The 20,082-nt window shown below is 36.4% G+C and overlaps 1 protein-coding gene and 1 long non-coding RNA gene across 3 annotated transcripts in view; one reads left to right on the top strand and one right to left on the bottom strand.

Annotated features, from left to right (window-relative positions):
• The window catches only part of LOC105485564 (roundabout guidance receptor 1), a 1,159,905-nt gene that overhangs the window by 714,992 nt on the left and 424,831 nt on the right, over positions 1-20,082 (bottom strand). The window lies entirely within an intron of this gene.
• LOC139362094 (uncharacterized) overlaps positions 8,745-20,082 on the top strand; it is a 102,712-nt gene continuing 91,374 nt past the window's right edge. The window contains exon 1 of the long non-coding RNA XR_011620436.1: positions 8,745-9,062. This is a non-coding gene — a long non-coding RNA (uncharacterized lncRNA). The remainder of the gene's footprint in view (positions 9,063-20,082) is intronic.

Raw genomic sequence — 20,082 nt, 5'->3', positions numbered from 1 at the left:
CAAAACCTGCTTCTTTTCAATACTTGTCAACAATGCAACAATGGAAATAGCACGCCACTACATGAAACAGAGTATTAAGGATCTGACCATATTTCATGTGCTTTGGTATACTATAACAAGTTAAATTTCCTATATAATGAATTAGACATAATGAGTAAATTCAAGCTTTGTCATTGAAATAGATATGTAGAAATAAGAGTCATTAACCAAGTACACTTTCTCAAAATTTTGCAAAACATGTAAAATACAACATTAATTAAATATGTAAAGCTTTTAGGCAACAAAAAACTGATGGGTTCATTAGGACAATCTCTTTTTTAATAATATGAAAGTTATGTTACAAATATCATTATAAACTATTTCAATGAAAGGAGTTAGATATAGCAAAGGTTTTTACTTTAAGTGTAAATGAATCATTAAAATAGTGTCACCCATATTAATGCACATAGACTCCCTCTGTAATATGCTCTAATTTATACTGCCATCTTTCAAAAAATAATATATGAAGAGGACAGTTGGAAGCTTGAGTAAGAACGTCCGTTAAAAATCAATCTTGTTTTTCTTAGTTCTCAATCTTAAATACAGGGACAATTTCAACATTTTAAAAAAAATCCATTTAAAATTTATTTACCACAATTTTTCCAAAACACTGGCAGAGTATTTGATTTCAAGTCCTGCTTAGGAGTTGTATCGAGGCAGAATATTAAATAAAACTCTTGAAAATCATAATAAAATTTTATGTACATAATGACATTCTATAATAGAGTTCTATAATCCATGATCTTAAAAATATATCAGATTATATTTTTAAAAAATTTCAATAGTTTTGGGGAACATGGGTTTTTTTTTTGGCTCTATGGGTAAGTTCTTTAGTGGTAATTTCTGAGATTTTGGTGCACCCATCACACGAGCAGAGTACGCTGTTCCCAATGTGTAGGCTTTTATCCCTCACCCCCCTCCCTCCTTTCCCCTTCAATCCCCAACGTCCATTGTATCATTTTAATGCCTCTGTGTCCTCACAACTTTGCTCCAACTAAGTGAGAACATATGATATTTGGTTTCCATTCCTGAGTTGCTTAACTTAGAATGATGGTTTTCAAACTGGATGGAGTTTGAGATTATGGATTTTTAAGGATAGAAGGGGCTGCAGAAAAAATCCGGTACAATTTTACCACATTTGTGAGAATCTGCTCTTCAACAGGTAATTTTACAGATTTTGGAGGAACTACCTCTTTTATGGCTAGGCCATTTCACAAGTTGTACTATTTCCTTATTAGAAACACTTCCTTGTATTTTGTCAAAAGCTATTTTCTCATTGGTTCCAGTTCTCTCTTTGGGCAATAAAATAATCTATCTATTCTCGCTTCCCCATGGCAAATCTTGAAAAAATTTAGAGAGTTAGCTTTCCTACTGTAAAGCTTTACTTATCTAGGTCAATTGTTCCTAGTTCCCTCAAACATTTCTCAAGTTACTAGGTAACAGAACACTCTCCCATTTGGACTCATCAGTGCTGTCAATATTCCCCTCATCGTGTGCCTCACAACAAGCCAAATGTTTAACTGTAGTTTGCCATCTCCCTTAACAAGTGAAGTTAAAAATCCTGGTTCTGGAACGATGCCATCATTTTCAGTTGGAAATTAATTTGTTTTCTTATAAAACAGAAATAATGTCTTCTTGGTTTTCAAAATATGTCAGCTCTGCCTAGCCCACAGAATTGTGGTATGTATCAAATAACAAAATACAACATAGTGCTTTAAAAACTGTAAAGCACTATAGAAGTGTGGGGTAGAGACGCTATTATTATTTTTAGCATTCTCTTAAAGATTAATTCAGTTGTTTTCTTTATCAAATTCAGTTGAAATTCCACTCTTTATTCAGGAACTGTTGTTAAGTGAGATAGAATAATACAAATTCGTTTCTGTCTAATGAATCTCAAGCAACATATTAGTACTTTACCTGTAATATTTTATTTAATTGACATAACCTTGTGCAGGTAATACAAATAATTCTATTTTACCTATTAGAGAATTTCCAAGATTATATACATATTCTTATTAAACTTCCCCTGTTGGATTCAGATCACTGTTCTCTGGACCAGTAAACTCCAGATATTTTTAATGGAACTCGAAGATGGTAAAAACGATTGAGCCAAATTTCAATAAACCTATCTATTTTGTTTATAAATTATATGTACTAATATCCTGATATGTACACTAATAAAATTAGTAATTTAAAAGGGTGATCTAACTATAAATGGAAATTCTAAAATTTTCTCACTGTGGAATATCTTTCTATCCTTAAAAATGTGTATGTGTGCTGGTGGCAGGAGGATGTTTAGACAACACGCTTTAAAACATCCCAACAATCCTTCTGCACCACAGTTTGGCAAACTAAGACTCAAAGGTCAAATCTGGCCATAGAATATTTTTCTACAGTCCATAAACTCATAATGGTTTTTATATTTACAAATGGTTGACAGAAGGCAAAAGAAGAATACTATTTTGTGATATGTGAAAATTATATGAAATGTAAATTATATAAATTGTATTACAAATTGTATTATATAAATTGTATTACAAATTTTTATTGGAACACAGACCTGCTTCTTTTTGGCACCCTATCTATGGCGACTTTCATCCTATAACTAGAGACATGAGTATTCGTGACAAAATTGGTATGGCCTGCAAAGCCTAAAATATTTGCTCTCTGGAACTTAGGAAAAAAAAAAAAAAGCTTGCAATCACACTGTAGACCAGTGAAATCTTATTTTTAGTAGAAGTATAATGACAGTCATTGGAAATAAGACATTTTGTAGTTAAAGGGACTGGCCTTGTAGTTTGAAACTCAGACTTCTATTTCTTTCTCTCACTAGCTGCACATCCCTTGGAAAAATGATCTTTGCTTTCTGGTCCTTCAGGTCTGCATTTGTAAAATAACATTGGACTATATGAGCCCTCTGTGCCTGAAAGTTCATCAATTTTATGTTCCTGAAATGTGCCATGCGTATACAAATACATCTGATATATATGCACCACAATAAGAACCAGACATGTATGGCTCAGAGTCTCTCGACTTGATGGGATAACTAACTATAGTAATAATAAAAATAAATCTTTGCATTGGTAATACAGTTGGCATCCTTCAGTGTAATACTAAGAAATGCATTTCCAAAGTGTTCTGCTTGAAAGAGCAGAACTGTAATTTAAGAAAATGAATGTTTCAGCATAAATAAGTTATGACCTCTAAGACCATAAAAATGTAAATCTGGATTTAATGAAGAATTAAATACTTTTGAATTTACCATTAAAAAAATCCAGTTTGATGTTGAATACTATAACGTTTATTTCACCTTTTAGAAAGCCTTATGAAACATTTTCTGAACTCTTAGGTTGCAAAGTAGATTTATTTTACCCATTCAATTTTACTTTTACTCTGAAAAATAATTAAGATAAAACAGTTACAAAAGTACAATGTAATATTAAAAATACGCCACTTATAAGAGACTTCTGACTGTGTTAATAAATAAAAAAGTGCTTTTAAAAAATAAGTGGGTATGTTCCTTTCAGCAGTCTGAATTATTTTTCTGGATCAGTTTATTATCAGTGGTAACAAAGATTTTAGACCTGCTGATAGAAAGCAGGTAATGATAATTAAGAAATTTTTTCACCCAAAGTAGTTACAGCTTGTAAATTATTGCAGAAAAAAGTGTGCCAAATAACGGAGGTAGATTTTCCAGATTCCTAGGAAATCCCCCCTTCATGTGACAAACATTTGGACTCTACATAAACTCTTTGAGGACAATAGGTTATCAGTTTCTCTCTGGTCTTACAGTCATTGTCTGCTAAGGTATGCTGACGATAACAAAAAAAAAAAGCATAGCCTTCTCAGACATTAAGAATGTGACTTTAAGAAGAACATTATGGATGACCTAATATCAGACAAAAAAAAAAAAAATACCATGCAGGTACTAACAAGTGCTAACATATTTAAAAACACAAGAAGGCAGAGAGTTAATGCCAGGCTTGTCCCAGAAAAATCTAAGGCGTGCATTTATAACATTTGTAGAAAATTTCAAAAGTGAATCTGAAAACTGAGCACACCAATGCACAAATGAATTTATATCACAACCATAAAAATTCTAGGGTTTGTTGTTGAACATTTCATTGCATCAAACAAGAGAAAAGAGAACTAGGAGATGAGGGCTGACATCTCTGACTTCTAGAGAGAGAGCTCGTCCACTGGAATACTGACACACAGTCTGAGCATGTGTCTTTGCTTGTTTTTCCATTTCTACATCCCTGGCATCTAGAATCACAGCGAGCATTTGGTCGGCACTCAGTCAACAGTTGTTGAATGAACTAGGGGTGCAATGGGGACAGCTACAACATAAAAATTAAATAGCCTGGAAAATCTACACTGTCAGTGTTTTGGAAACGGCCACATTTACTATCACCCAAAGTGATCTTTCCTGATAATAAAGAAAATTACTGCATGAATTAATTGAGTCCTAAACAATTTTTAAGTATCCATCATTTATAAGTTGTTCTTGGCACTGGAGATAAATAATAAATCAAACACAGTCTCTTACTTCATGGATCTTATATACGAGTGAGAAAAGTCGGGAAATAAATAATAAAATGCCACTGTAATATTCCGGGTGCGGTGGCTCACACCTGTAATACCAGCACACTGGGAGTCCGAGGTGGGTGGATCACCTGAGGTCAGGAGTTCGAGACCAGCCCGACCAATATGGTGAAACCCCGTCTCTACTGAACATACAAAGATTAGCTGGGGGTGGTAGCATGCGCCTGTAGTCCCAGCTGCTTGCAGGGCTTAGACAGGAGAATTGCTTGAACCCAAGAAGGGGAGGTTGCAGTGAGCCAAGATCGCGCCACTGCACACCAACCTGGGCGACAGAGGGAGACTCTGTCTAAAAAAAAAAAAAAAAAAAGAAAAGACAAGAAAGAAAAATATCAATTGTGATCACAAAGATTTTCTTCTTGATTATTTTTGGTTTCTTACCCTTTATCTCTCACCCTTTGAAATGTCTTTGATTTAAAGCACAACCATTCATAACCATGTAAATCACACATATCCTTATTAATTATCAAGCCTGTGATGCTTACCCATCACAAAGTCTCAAGCTTGTCCACAAGATTCCTCAAGATCTGAATCCCACCCACGCCTCACTCTAACCTCACTTAGCACCCTCTCCCTCGCTCATTCCATCCACCCACACTGTCCTGAAGTTGTTCCTCCAGCACACCAAACCCTCACAGATCTCAGACATTTGCCTTTGCTGTTTCTTATGCAAGGTATATTTTGGTTACATTTAAGCCCCTCTTACAGGCTCTGGAAACAAACACTGGGCTGAATTTTAGCTATTACTAATGGCCTGCAAAGTTGGTCAAGTTTCTCTTTCTCTCTGTGCCTCAGTTTCCTCATCTGTAGAAGGGAGTTTTTACCTAGGTCACAATTTGCTTGTGAGAATTAAATGAGTAATGGCTGCCTAACGCATGATAAAATGCACGTAAATGCTACCAGATTGGTGCAAAACTCCCTTTTACATTCTTAAGATCTTTGCTCAGCGAGGCCTACTGGACCCTCTCATTTAATATTACCACTTCTAGGCTGTGTGTGGCGGCTCACGCCTGTAATCCCAGCACTTTGGGAGGCCAAGGTGGGTGGATCACCTGAGGTTAGGAATTGGAGACCAGCCTGGCTAACAGGGTGAACCCCATCTCTACTAAAAATTCAAAAATTAGCCAGGCGTGGTGGTGCACCTATAATCCCAGCTACTCGTGACGCTGAGGCAGGAGAATTGGTTGAACCTATGAGGCAGAGGTTGCAGTGAGCAAACATTGCACCACTGAACTCCAGCCTGGTGACAGAGTGAGAATCCATCTAAAATATATATACACAACATATATATGTGTGTGTGTTTGTGCATATATATGTGTGTGTGTGTATGTATATATATGTATACATTTCCATCTAATATATTATCTGGTTTTTGTTATTTCATCGTCTTCCTCAACTAAAATATTAGATCCACGAAGGCAGGGTTTCTGTTTCCGTGATTATCGCGTTCCTGGTGCAGTACCTGGTTATAGTAGATGGTCAATAAATTTGTGTTCAGTGAAGAAATAAATGAATGTGTGATGGAGCCCTCTGTACAATGAAGACATGAATGTGTTTATAGACATCACTGATCCGAAAATCTTTGATTCAAATATATATTGGAAAGCACTAGCAGGATGGTGTTTTGTGGCATATATAATAGTTTCAGATTTGAAAGAAATCTTTAATTCGTATATTTTATACCACATTTTTTAAAAAAATGTTTTCTTCACTAACATACTGAAATTTCTGCGTCTGCTTTTATAAGTTAAAAAAAAAATGTATTTTAGGCTGGATGTGGTGGCTTATGCCTGTAATTCCAGCACTTTAGGAGACTGAGGCAGGCGGATCACCTGAGGTCAGGAGTGTTTGAGACCAGCCTGGCCAATGAGGTGAAACTCTGTCTCTACTAAAAGTACAAAAAAAAAAAAAAAAAAAATTAGTCAGGCATGGTGGTGCGTGCCCGTAATCCCAGCTACTCAGGAGGCTGAGGCAGGAGAATTGCTTGAACCTGGGAGGTGGAGGTTGCCATGAGCCAAGATCATGCCACTGAACTCCAGCCTGGGTGACAGAGCAAGACTCCGTCTCAAAAAAAAAAAAAAAAAAAAAGAAAATATTTTAGATACATCAGAATTCAAAAATATTTATTATCTGTAGTACAAATTCACTACATACACTATATATTAGTTTTACTCATCTATATTTATATAGCATATCGGAGAAGTTAATATATATTCAAGAAATTTATACAGGGAGTGACAGTATCATATTGATAAATAAATTATCTAGGAATGGTGATATGGCTTGGCTGTGTCCCCACCCAAAATCTCATCTTGAAGTATCAAGGGCGGGACCAAGTGGAGATAATTGAATCACGGGGGCAATTTCCTTCACGCTGTTCTTATGATAGTGAGGTCTCATGCGAGCTGAATGGTTTCATAAGGGGCTTCCTCCTTCACTCAGCTCTCACTTCTCTCTTGCCATCATGTGAAGAATGATTTATTTCCTTCGCCTTCTGCCCTGATTGTAAGTTTCCCAAGGCCTCCCAAGCTATATGGAACTGTGAGTCTATTAACCCTCTTTCCTTTATAAATTACAGTCTCCAGCAGCTCTTTACACAGCAGGAGAATGGGCTAATACAGTAAATCTGTACCGCAGAGAGTGGGGTGCTGCTATAAAGATAACTGAAAATGTGGAAGCGACTTTGGAACTGGGTAACAGGCAGATGTTGGAACAGTTTGGAGAGTTTGGGAGAAGACAGGAGGATGTGGGAAACTTTGGAACTTCCTAGAGACTTGTTGAATGATTTTGACCAAAATGCTGATAGTGATATGGACGATGAAGTCCAGGCTGAGGTGGTCTTAGATGAAATTGAGGAACTTCTTGGGAACTAGAATAAAGGGGACCCTTGCTGTGCTTTAGCAAAGAGACTGGTGACATTTTTCCCCTGCCCTACATATATATGGAACTTTGAACTTGAAAGAGATGATTTAGGGTTTCTGGCAGAAATTTCCAAGTGGCAAAGCATTCAAGAGGAAGCAGAACATAACAGGTCAAAAAATGTGCAGACTGATGATGCAATAGAAAAGAAAAACCCTTTTTCTGGGGACAAATTCAAGCCCATTGCAGAAATTTGCGTAAGTAATGAGGAGTTGAATGTTAATCAAAAGACAATGGGGAAATATCTCCAGGACATGTCAGAGACCGTCCTGGCAACCTCTCCCATCACAGGCCTGAAGCCTAGGAGGGAAAAAGGGTTTTGTGGATGGGGTCCAGGCCCCCCTGCTCTATGTAGCTTTGGTATGTGATGCACTGCATCCCAGCTGCTTCAGCTCCAGCTGTGGCTGAAAGAGGCCAACGTACTTCTCAGGCAATTGCTTCAGAGAGTGCAAACCCCAAGCCTTGGCAGCTTACACATGGTGTTGAGCCTGCGGGTACACACGAGTGAAGAATTGAGCTTTGGGAACCTCCACCTAGATTTCAGAAGATGTATGGAAACACTTGGATATCCAGGCAGAGGTATGCTGCAAGGGCATAGCCCTTGTGGAGAAGGGAAATGTGGAGTTGGAACCCCCACACAGTCCCCACTGGGCCACTACCTAGCAAAGCTGTGAAAAGAGGGCCACAGTCCTCCAGACCCCAGAATGGTAGATCCACTGACAGCTTGCACTATGCACCTGTAAAAGCTGCAGACACTCAAAGCCAGCCTGTGGAAGCAGTTGGGAGGGGGGCTGTGCCCTGCAAAGCCACAGAGTGGAACTGCTTATGGCCGTGGGAGCCCACCTTTTGCATCAGTATGACCTGACTGTGAGACATGGAGTCAAAGGAGATCATTTTGGAACTTTAAAGTTCAGTGACTGCCCCATGGGATTTTGGACTCTCGTGGGGCCTGTAGACCCTTTGTTTTGTCCAATTTGTCCCATTTGGAATGGGTGTCTTTACCCAATGCCTGTACCTCCATTGTATTTAGGAAGTAACCAGCTTGTTTTTGATTTTACAGGCTCATAGGCGGAAGGGACTTGCCTTGTCTCAGATGAAACTTTGGACTGTGGACTTTTGAGTTAATGCTGAAATAAGACTTTGGGGGACTGTTGGAATTACGTGATTGGGTTTTGAAAGGTGAGGACATGATATCTGGGAGGGGCCAGGGGTGGAATGATATGGTTTGTCTGTGTTTCCACCCACAATCTCATTTTGAGTTGTAATAATCCCCATGTGTAAGGGTGGGACCAGGCAGAGATAATTGAATCATGGAGGCAGTTTCCCCGTACTGTTCTCATGGTAGTGAGTGAGGTCTCATGAGATCTGATAGTTTTATTAGGGGCTTCCCTCCTCACTTGGCCCTCACTTCTCTCTCCTACCACTATGTGAAGACGGATGTATTTGCTTCCCCTTCTGTAATGACTGTAAGTTTCCTGAAGCCTCCCCAGCTATGTCGAACTGTGAGTCAATTAAACCTCTTTCCTTTATAAATTACCCAGTCTTGGGCAGTTATTTATAGCAGTGGGAGAATGGACTAATAAAAATGGCTTACTCATACTTTCTCATACCCTATCACATTGTATAGCTATAGTTTATCAAAATATATAGAAAATATTTATTTAAACAAATTAAATATAAGCCAATCAATTTTCTTACAAAGCCTCATGCTATGCTAAAATATGTGCTGCAACTTGTTCAGAAATTATTATACAAAATAATAAAGGAAAGTTAACATAGGTAAAATAATACACAGACTATTATAATAATTTTAAAGCCTTAAGTATAACCAAGAAACACTAAAACTTTTCTTTCTAAACATTTTAAAAGGCAAAACAAAATGTTATCCTTCATTTGTTATTAGTTTGAATAAATAGCTTATAAAATACAAGAAAATATTGGGCTACTATGCCAAATCAGCAAAATCTGTAGTAGAAATTTCATTGTACACTATATATAAAGGTCAAAATCAATTCTGATTATTATTTTGGGTTGCCTTCAATCTTTAAAATTTAAAAATTGTTGAGATCCTAATTGTATTTAATTTAAAAATGCAGTAATTGCTTGCTGTTGCTTTTTGTTAACTTTGGAATTTGGTTACATAATCTTATACAAACATATCAGCACATTTACTTATGAAATCCAGGCACAAATTATACAGATGACTATCTTTAAATATTGCATTTAATTTTCTTTTGCCTTTGTTAAACAGAACTAATCATGTTTTCAAAACAGATTTACATTTCTCTCAAAAACAATTCTCAACAAATTGCCACCTTTATTCTTGTAAGTGCCCGTTTGCCTCCTGAATGTTACTTTACCACACTCAGTATGATCACCTTATTGCCCATTTCTAACTTATTTTGTCAGAATATTATATCACCTGATTACCAGATTCAGAGTCACTCCTATAGTTCGTAATTGTGGCTTAGTTTTTAGTTCAATGTAATTCAGTGGACATGCTGAGGACTTTTGTCAGGTGAAGCATTAAGGCAGGTATTATGTGAATTAAAATTAAGAAAACAAAGTGTAGGCTGGGTGTGGCGACTCGTGTCTGTAATCCCAGCAGTTTGGGAAGCTGAGGAGAAGCAATAACTGGAGTCCAGGAGTTTGAAACCAGCCTGGGCGACATAGTGAGAGCACTTCTCTATGAACAATAAAAACAAACAAACAAACTCAGCCAGGCATGGTGGGTGTGCCTGTAGGCCCAGCCACTCAGGGGCTGAGATGGCAGGGTCGTTTGAACCCAGGAGTTTGAGGCTGCAGTGAGCTATGACTGCCCCACTGCATTCCAGCCTGGGTGACAGAGTGAGACCAGAACTCAAATAACAACAAAAAATGAAACCAAACAAACAAAAAGAAAAGCAAAGTATTTTTTGTGCCAAGGAAACTTGCTCTCCTACTCTGTTGTGCTAATTACATAACACTGACTTTATGTAAAATGCTACTACCCGGCATATTCTAGAATTGTTTTACCCTGAAGGTGATGATGATAATACCTATGTATAGCTACACAATGAAAACGTTAATATGATTTTCCTGGCTCTTGGTGGTATTCAGTAAATAAGAGCCATTTTAATGATTTCTGAAATGATTCTGAAATGATTTCTTCTGAAATGATTTCATTTCAGAAGAAATGAAAAATATCCTGGTCAAGATTAAACATTTCAGAAGATTCTACAAAATAATGAAACAACATTTAAATAAATTTAAATCTTAAATTGGTTGTATTAGGAAGTTATAAACAAATTTCAATTACATGATTGTTTACATAATTCCAACAGTTACTCTTTTGGAATTATTTCCTTCACAAGGATAAGCACGAAAAAAAAAAAAAAGTCAGTTTTATCTTTATAGTAACATATTGTTTTGCCAACAAATGGGGCTGTTCTACTTACTCATCTTATTTTCGATTTATACAATTGAATATATCTTGCACTTTGCCAAAAATAATATTCATGATCCAAAAAGCACCTTGGTCACCAATAACATCCATGTTGCTAAATTCACTGTTCCAATTTTGGTTCTTATATCCTTCCCTCCTGAATGTTACTTTACCACACTGAGTATGATCACCTTACTGCCCATTTCTAACCTATTTTGTCAGAATATTATATCACCTGATTACCAGATTCAAAGTCAGTTATATAGTTCATAATTGTGGCTTAGTTTTTAGTTCAATGTAACTCAGTGGGCATGCTGAGGAGTTTTGTCACATGAAGCATTAAGGGGGGTATCACCATCCCTCCCTTTGATGTATTTTCCTCACTTGAATGCTAGGACATTTGTCTCTCAGTTATCTTTCTATATCTCTGTTCTTTTGCATTCTCATTTGCTGGTAACTTCTCAGCTTCTCAATTTCTAAAAAATAAAAAACCTTTGGATCTTTTTTCTATCTCTATACTCTCTAGCTTGACTATTTCTTCTATTATTGTGAATTTAAATACTATGCATATATTGATGGTTCTCAAATGTATATCTCTATTCCTACTTCTCACCTGAACTCCACTCAGATATGCTACTGTTTATTTGTTATTTCCATTTGTATATCTCATAATTATTCTCAATGAGAATATTAAAAAATCAACCTTTGATTTTACACCTCGCCAGCCTTTCTCTTTTTCAATAAATGGCAACTCCACTCTTTATGTTTGAAATCAACCTTGACTCTTCTCTTTCTTTCTCCCCACCTACAATCCTTAATTTCAACAGCAAATGTTGTTGCTGATACCTTCAAAATAAGTCCAGACTCTCAACTCTCAAAAGTTTTCACACTTTCTATTGTCAGACCCCAGATCCGAGCCACCATATCACCATTGGTTCATTGTAATAGCCCTGTTTCTTCTGCTTCCATCCTTGCTCAACTTCAATTCCTTATCAGCATAGTAGACAAAGTGAGCAGGTTTAAATGTAAATCGGCTCACCATAGTCTCAAAGTTTCCTTGTAAATAAAACTCAAAATCTTTGTAATGGACCATAAGAGCCTGCTTGGTCTTCCTCATCCCTCTTACTTCTCTGGCCTTGTGTGCTCTTTTCTCCCCTTTGTTCATTCTTCTCAGCTACTGTGGTACGATTGCTTTTCCACAATACATCATAACACATTTGCATGCCATCAAGCCTCTGCACTTACTCTTCTGTCTGACTAGCACACATGGCTCACTCCCTTTTTGTACCTGCATGCATTCCCTCAGTCGTCATCATCCCTAGTTAGCCTGTGTTGAATTACAATCTAATTGAACCCTTCCTGAAGACACTTTCTAGTTCTCTTTCCTGATTTCTTTCTTTCCTTAGCACTCATCCACGTCTGACATACTATATAAGGTGCTTTTGTACTTTTGTATTTTTCATCTTATCCCACTAAGCGTTAAGCTCTTTTGAAGGCCAAAATTTTGTCTGCGTACTGCCATTTCTTTGACCAACACCAGTGACCAACCTTTAGAAGGCACCCCAAATACATTTCTTATTAGTGAATAAATAAGTAAAAGTTTACAACTGGGGAGTTATTTAAAACAATTTATCTTGATTACTGTTGAGTGTCTTTACCACTCCAGTTTCCCTAGGTCTGGAATATTTCTGGCTCTTGGCTGACTTTAATCTTCACTCCAATGACTTTGATCTTACAATTTAATGACAGGCCTATCAAGTTCCAACTCTCTATGTTCTGGCTTCTAGGTTCCCTGCATGTTGGCCCCACACCTGCCATGTTGGCTTGGCAGGTGTGATAGCCTGTTTGCTCCGCGGGCCTCGCCCAGCAGAGCACACCCAGTGTCTGTCACTCGTTTCTCAAAACCAAGTTATGTCAGTCTGCTGGCCTTTTTCTCATCACCTTATATAAATTTGTCTCTCTTGAAGCTGGATGTACCCAAAAGATATTAAATTGCCTCAATCCAAAAGGCATATCTAATTCCATTTCTTTGCCCATTCCAGCCTGCTTCATACTATCACAATCTTCCCCTGCTATGTCACAAGACAGGACAAGTCCTCAAAGTGTCTGCCTCCTGCTTTTGTGATCCTTCTCTGTCTTGGGTTTTAGCCTTTTCAGGTAAACTTGGATCATGACTTAAATAAGGGAAGAGTGAACTTCTGGAGCTCCAAAAATTCATGTTACCAGGAGAAAGGAAGTGTGAGGTCTAGAGTCAGAGTGGATGTGATCGTGGGTTGCAGATTGTTCTAAGAGTCTGCCAGACCCCCACGAGTGGACCCCTCATGATGGCTTGTTTGGGCTCTTCTCATCTTAGCAGAGAGAGAAATTAACTTTTCCTAGTAGAATGGTAAGAATAAAATGTCACTAGGGAAAGTACCTTGGTACCACCCTTTACTATGTCTCTCCTATTTCTTAGGAGTTAGAAATAAGAAGATTTTTGTTTGTTTTGTTTTTTAAAAAGCCAGCTCTTATAAAAAACAGATATAAACAATTTTCATAAAATCTGCAGAGTGCTAAAATAGAAATGTACACAAGAACTATATTGAGGGTTGGCATGTGCAAATGTGAGGAGGCGAGCCTGAACCTGGTGTTTCTGGATTCAACATGCCCGATGTAGATTAAATATGGGGAAGTGATTTTAGATACTATAAAAGAGTCAAGCAGATGTGATTAGGAAATTCATACATAGGGTAGCCAAAATGGCTCCTAAGTATACTGCAGAATGTACAAATTCTTTAGTAATTTTATAAACACAAGCAAAATCACAATGTGATATTGTACAGCACCCATTGAATTAATAGAATTTGGAAGGTGGGTAAGTCCAAGTATTGACGAGGTCATAGAAAACCAGAAACCCTCATGAATTCCCAATACCATTTGAAAATAAATCTGATTGTACCAAATGAACTAAGTATGCTTATAGCATGTCATTCCAATGGAATTTCTGGTAGAGTGTTTTTGCTTCACAGGCTCAGGAAAGGGCTATTTTGAAGAGAAAAACAGTTGCTAAAACATATGAGATATGATTATAAAATTAAAAAACAATATTCATACATTAGCAAAACTGCTTCTGGGAAGGATTTAGAAGATTCCATTTTCAATTGCATAGGCACTGAGGCTTCACTTTCTTATCTCATTTTAACTTGATATTGTAGTTTGTCATCAGATTCATTTCACATCTTAGCAGTTCCTATCTTTTTTCCATCACTAATTTACCATTGGTTCTTTTTTTTTTTCTTAATTAAAAAAAATGGCAGCTTGGGTGGGAGGTGTCTCACCAGGTACCAAAGCTGGTCTTGAACTCCTGGCCTCAAGCACTCCTCCCAAGTTAGCCTCCCAGTTAGCTGGGATGACAGGTGGGACCCACTGTGCCTGGCTTCTACTGGTTTTTTATGTTCTATTGTCTCGTTATAGTGTTTACTCCAACTACCATACTTATATTAAACATTTAGCCCACCTATTTGTAGTAGTTTGTTCCATATATTTTCCCACTAATATTCAGATTAATAGAATTATTAGAGCAAATCTTTGTTTTCAAAAGTTAATTGGGAAAATAATGTGCTGTTCCTACTTTTTAATATTAGAGGCTTTTTTGTGTTTTCTACGCTTCTGAATCATAGTCCTGTTGGTAATTTTTATTCAAACAGTACAATGAGTAGGTGGAAAATTTTAATCAAGAAAATTTTTCTGAGGCAGATGAGTTAGGAATAAATGTTTACTATATGTTGAGGGAAAATGAAAGAGAGGGGCTTTCCAATTGAAAGGAAACTCAAAGCCATGGAAATAAGTAGGAAAAAGTAGCAAGGAAGAGTGGAAAGTTGGCTGGATTTAGCTGGGTGGGAGAGCCAGTCTGTAGCGGGAAAAGATAAAATTAGAGAGGTACAAAAGTGCTAGCTGACAGAGGACCTTGAATTATAGGCCAAGAGTTTAGACTTGATATGGTAGCAGTAGCTGATTCTTGAGCAGGAAAGTGATGTGATAAAAATGGCATTTGCAGAAGATTATTTTAGCAGTCAACAAAGGGATAATTGTAGCAAAAAGAGACTGGAATTAGGATAACCAGCAAAGAAGTTATTGTAACCTGTGTGTGAACAGGATAAGTCTGAAGTTATAGAAAAAGGGAGAAAGCGATAAATTTGTCAGACATCATAAAGAAAAATGGCTTTTAAAGCTTGCTTTCTAGATGGTGAATTTCAAAATTACTTCAAATGCTTGTTAAAAATTTACGTTTCTATACTACATATCAAAATTTTTAATGTGATACTTTCAGTGTGATGACTGGGAATGAGCATTTTAAGAAGTTACCTATGTGATATGTTTTAACATAAAAGTTTGAGAACTTCTGGCCTAGTGGAAGAATTAAGAGACTATAATGACTATATCTTAGAGTAAAGGAGGGAAAAAAGGATACAGTGAACATATGGCAGTCAATATGGGCTCAGAAAAATAATGGAGTGATGAATCAAATCTTTAAAATAGAGCTGTTGTTTTAGAACAACTTTAGGTATATGCATAGCTTTCCCCAGTATCAACATCCCTTATCAGAGTCAAACATTTGTTACAATAGCTGGACCTACATCGCACATCGTTACCATCCAGTCCATAGCTTAGAATTCAACTCTTCATATTGTACATTCTATGGGTTTGAATAAATGTTTATAATATGTATCTACCACTATAGTATTATGCGAAGTAGTTTCACTGCCCTAAAAATCATCTGGACTCCACCTATTTATCCATTCCCCCTCTCACCCCCCTAACAATTGTTCTCCTCACTGTTTTTATAGTTTTACCTTTTTCAGAATGTCGTATCGTTGGAATCATAGAGTATGTAGCCTTTTCAGGTTGGCTTCTTTCACTTAGTAATATGAATTTAAGTTTCTTCCACATCTTTTCACAACTTATTTATTTTCAGCATCGAATAATATTGTATTGTCTAGATTTATTTATCCATTGAAAAATAAATGTATTCATTCCCTTACTGAATGATATCTAGCTTGCTTCGAAGTTTGACATCTATGAATATAGATGCACAGATTTTTGTGTGATAAAAGTTTTCTGCTTCTTTGAGTAAATGCCAAGGAGTGTGATTGTTGGATTGCACAGTAAGAGTATGTTTAGTTTTGTAAGACACTGTCCTCTAAAGTGACTGCATAAGTTTGCAGTCGCACCAGCAACCAATGATAATTAATTGGAATTTGAAATAAAGAAACTGAGCAATCGTGGCAAAAAAAAAAAAAGATGCTGAATTTTGTGGTTAACAGGTTAGAATTAAAATAAAAGCCTTCACAGAAATGCACCTGAGACACTGAGAAAGTTAGTGAGAAGTCTGCAGTAAACATAAACGTGGAATACACTGCACTATTGATGACAGCTGAGACCATTAAATACAGTCTATTATTTTATACAGAAAGGTAGGGTCCTATACATAGGTTTTCCCAAATTAAAGTGGGAGAAGAAGAAAATTTGCCAAGGAAGGAAGAAGAGCAGACAAATATGTAGAAATGAATCTGAGTGGCCTTTGAGCAAAGTCTGGGAATAAAAAACATTTAAAATAATTAAAAAGGAAAGGAGGATTTTATCAATTGTACATACTCTTTATGGTCCTTGGGGTTCGTGTCATAAGACCTAGCTGTTTGTTTCCCACACTTGACTTAGGACAAGGATCACTCGGTGTATTTATAAAAAACTCAGACTCGCAGGTCTCACTTCAGCACTGAAGTCAGAATATGCAGGAAACAAGCCCAGGAACTGGAACTTGGCAAGTTTCTCAGGTGGCTTTTATGACTGCTCAGAGGCTAATTGTTTCTTATTGAGATTAGCAATTCCCAAACTGTTCACAGAGGGATGGTGGTATATGTTGGTATAATTCGGGTATAAAAAAATCGGCTTGTATCCAGGCATGGCTAACTAAAATTACATAAGGTGAAGATGGAAGTACTCTTCCAGATTAAAATAGAGCCGTGGTTCTTAATCCAAGGTGATTTTGTCTTTTGGGGATATTCTATATCCTGTAACATATGGAGACAATTGTGATGGTCACAAATTGGGGGTAGGGAGAATGCTGCCATTATCTAGCAGATGCAGACAAGTGATATGCTAAGAGTCCTATCATGCAAAAGAGAGCCTTCACCTCTCTCCATAGCAAAGAACGATTGGCCAGCTTGTCAATAATGCCAAGACTTAGAAGCTATACAATAAAAGAGAATAATAGTTAAATGCAGTAAATGAATCACATTTGGATTATTGTTTACAATTAAAAGTAACAGCAACAGCAGCTATAAAGTATATTCTCAGAACACTTGTGGGAAATTAGTTTATGGGATTACTAGTGTATAATATAGAATTATTGCTGTTGTTTTTCTAAGGTGTGATGTTAATTGAGTTATGATAATGAATGCTTTTGTTAGTTTAGGTATGATGAAGTCTGTAAAAATGCACATATATGTGTGTGTGTGTGTATATATATATATGGAGAGAGAGAGAGAGGGAGAGTGTGTGTGTGAGAGAGAGAGAGAGAGAGAGAGAGAAAGGGTGATATGGTTTGGTTCTGTGTCCCCACTTAAAATTCATCCCCAGTTGTAATCCCCACGTGTCAAGGGAGGGAAGCATTTGGACTATGGGGGTGGTTCCCCCATGCTGGTCTCATAATAGTGAGTGAGTTCTCATGAGATCTGATGGTTTCATAAATAGCAGTGTTTTCCTGCACTTTCACCTTTCTGTCCTGCTGCCATGTGAAGAAGGTGACTACCTCCCCTGCCACCATGATTGTAAGTTTCCTGAGGCCTCCCCAGTCACACAGAACTGTGAGTCAATTAAACATCTTTCCTTTAGAAATTACACAATCTCAGGTATCTCCTTATAGCAGTGTGAAAACGGACTACACAGAGGGATAACATATATGTGATTAAATATTAACAACTTTGAAAATAGGAAGAGGTCTAGAAATCTTCACTTACTATTCTTTCAACTTTGGTACATTTCAGTATATTTGAAATGTGTACACTAAAACATTTAACAATATACGCTTTGGATTTGGACCGATTGCTTCCTTATGCTTGATTTGATTCTGAAATTGTTTTTAATTTCCATCTTTATAGTGCTTTCAGCTACTCCTAGGACTTCTTGTTCTTAGTCATTTACAGACCCTGAGATGCCTTTCCTGACAGGAGCAGAAGTGTAGGCAATTGACATGTGACTCAGTGAGGAATCTGACAGCTTTGGCCAGTCTCCCTTTTTTATTTCTTCCTTTTATCTAGATGGCTTTTGCTCTCTGGGTACAAATGATTCGAGACTGTTTTGCTCTTGTTCACTTCTCACTGCAGGGTCTAATTACCTGTGTGGTACCTGAGAATGGGAAACTACCCAGTGGCTTTCAAAAACTGTCCCTTAGACACACAAAATAGGAAAAGAGATAAAGACCCACATCGTTTTTGCTTTCCCTTGAACTATCTAAACCTACCACAACCACTTTCTAATCATGATATGATATAGCTCGAGTGACTGAATGCCTACAGAGGCAAAGTTGTAATCTCTGGTACTCTCTCCTTACCCTGCCATACATTCCCAGGTAATGAACAATTTTGCTGAAGCATACCTTTCAGCTTTGAACAGTTTATAAGCTGTCCTCAAGTTTTATTAAAACCCAGTGGCTTTTTCTCTCTTGCTAAATATTTAAAAATATCTTTTCAGCATTTATAGTATCCTGCATTCTGGGCTGCTCTGTAGATACTTGATGAATTAATACAGCGCAGATTTTAAATATGATATTTTCTGCAACTGGTAAACACACTGAAATATTTCTGAGAGTCTAATATGGAGGATAATTCATAGGTCAAGAATAATTTCTGAGAAGTTCTAATTAAAGTCAGTTTTATATATCAAATCGTAGGTAAAGAGATGCAGTGATATATTGTCATTGAATTTAGTTTCTTGACTTTGATGTAGATTGCTCTATATTGCTCTTTTTTACATTTACAGAGAAATCCTGTAATCCAATTTTTGAGTTAAAATTAAAACAAAATACATTTCTACAAAATAGGGCTGGTGGTGGCTTAACCAAAATGGTTTTGATGATCAAGATATTATGACTATGTTGTATTTTTCTTACCAGAATTAAGGGGTTTTCTAAATGCTATTTTCTCATACTTTTAATTTGTAGAGTCTGAAACCCAAGTGGAATGAATGAAAGTATGCTGGGATTTTCTACATCATTGTAATTGTAGAATTATGCCTGCCTTAAACATACAGGCTGACTCTTGCCTTCATTTTATATGGGTTTTATCAGAACATATTAACTCTTTAGGAAAAAACATTACTTTTTTTTCTTTTGTCCATACACATATAATTTTAGGACAGCTATCTAAGTGAATATTTATTATTTAAGTGAATATTTCTAGGAATTAATTTTTTCTATGTAGAGATCCATCTACTTTTCAGAATTTTACAATGATCTATTAGAATCAACTTTTCAACTAAAGCTTGAATTTTCTAATAAAAACTTCCTAAATTAAATAGAAGACCTGTTTTCTTAGGAGAGCTTCACAAATTTGTTCACCATTTTAGATTATCAAAAGACATCATTTTTAAAAGTGATCATGTTGCAAAATAAGACATGTTCTAGGATAATATGCATATAGATTACATTAAAAATTATTTTAAATAATTTTTTTTTAAATCTAGACTGTACATTTAGAGTTGGAATAGTTTTCAACTCAATACTTTATTTCTGTACTATGATAACTATGACAATTTATATTGTCCACAGTCAAAATATTCAATTTAATGATAACCTTTTTGGAATTCATAATATAGTGATAAGTAAAAAAATAGGTTTTACAAAGTAGTATATAGTTACTTATAATAAAATTGTCTGTGTATATTTAGCTTTATAGATAGGTCAATAGACAGCATGAAAACAAATATAACCCCATTTTAACAGTATTTATACCTAGGGGTTGATAATACAAAGCGAATGGAGGGATGGAGAGTTGTAATTTTTTTTGTGTTTCATTTATTTTCTAAATATTTCCACAACATGTCTTAAATAGTATTGAAGA

This window comes from Macaca nemestrina, chromosome 2 (assembly GCF_043159975.1).
Source record: "Macaca nemestrina isolate mMacNem1 chromosome 2, mMacNem.hap1, whole genome shotgun sequence".
Lineage (NCBI taxonomy): Eukaryota > Metazoa > Chordata > Mammalia > Primates > Cercopithecidae > Macaca > Macaca nemestrina.
The sequence above is the reverse complement of the archived record's forward strand: the minus strand, read 5'-3'. Positions and strand labels throughout refer to the sequence as shown.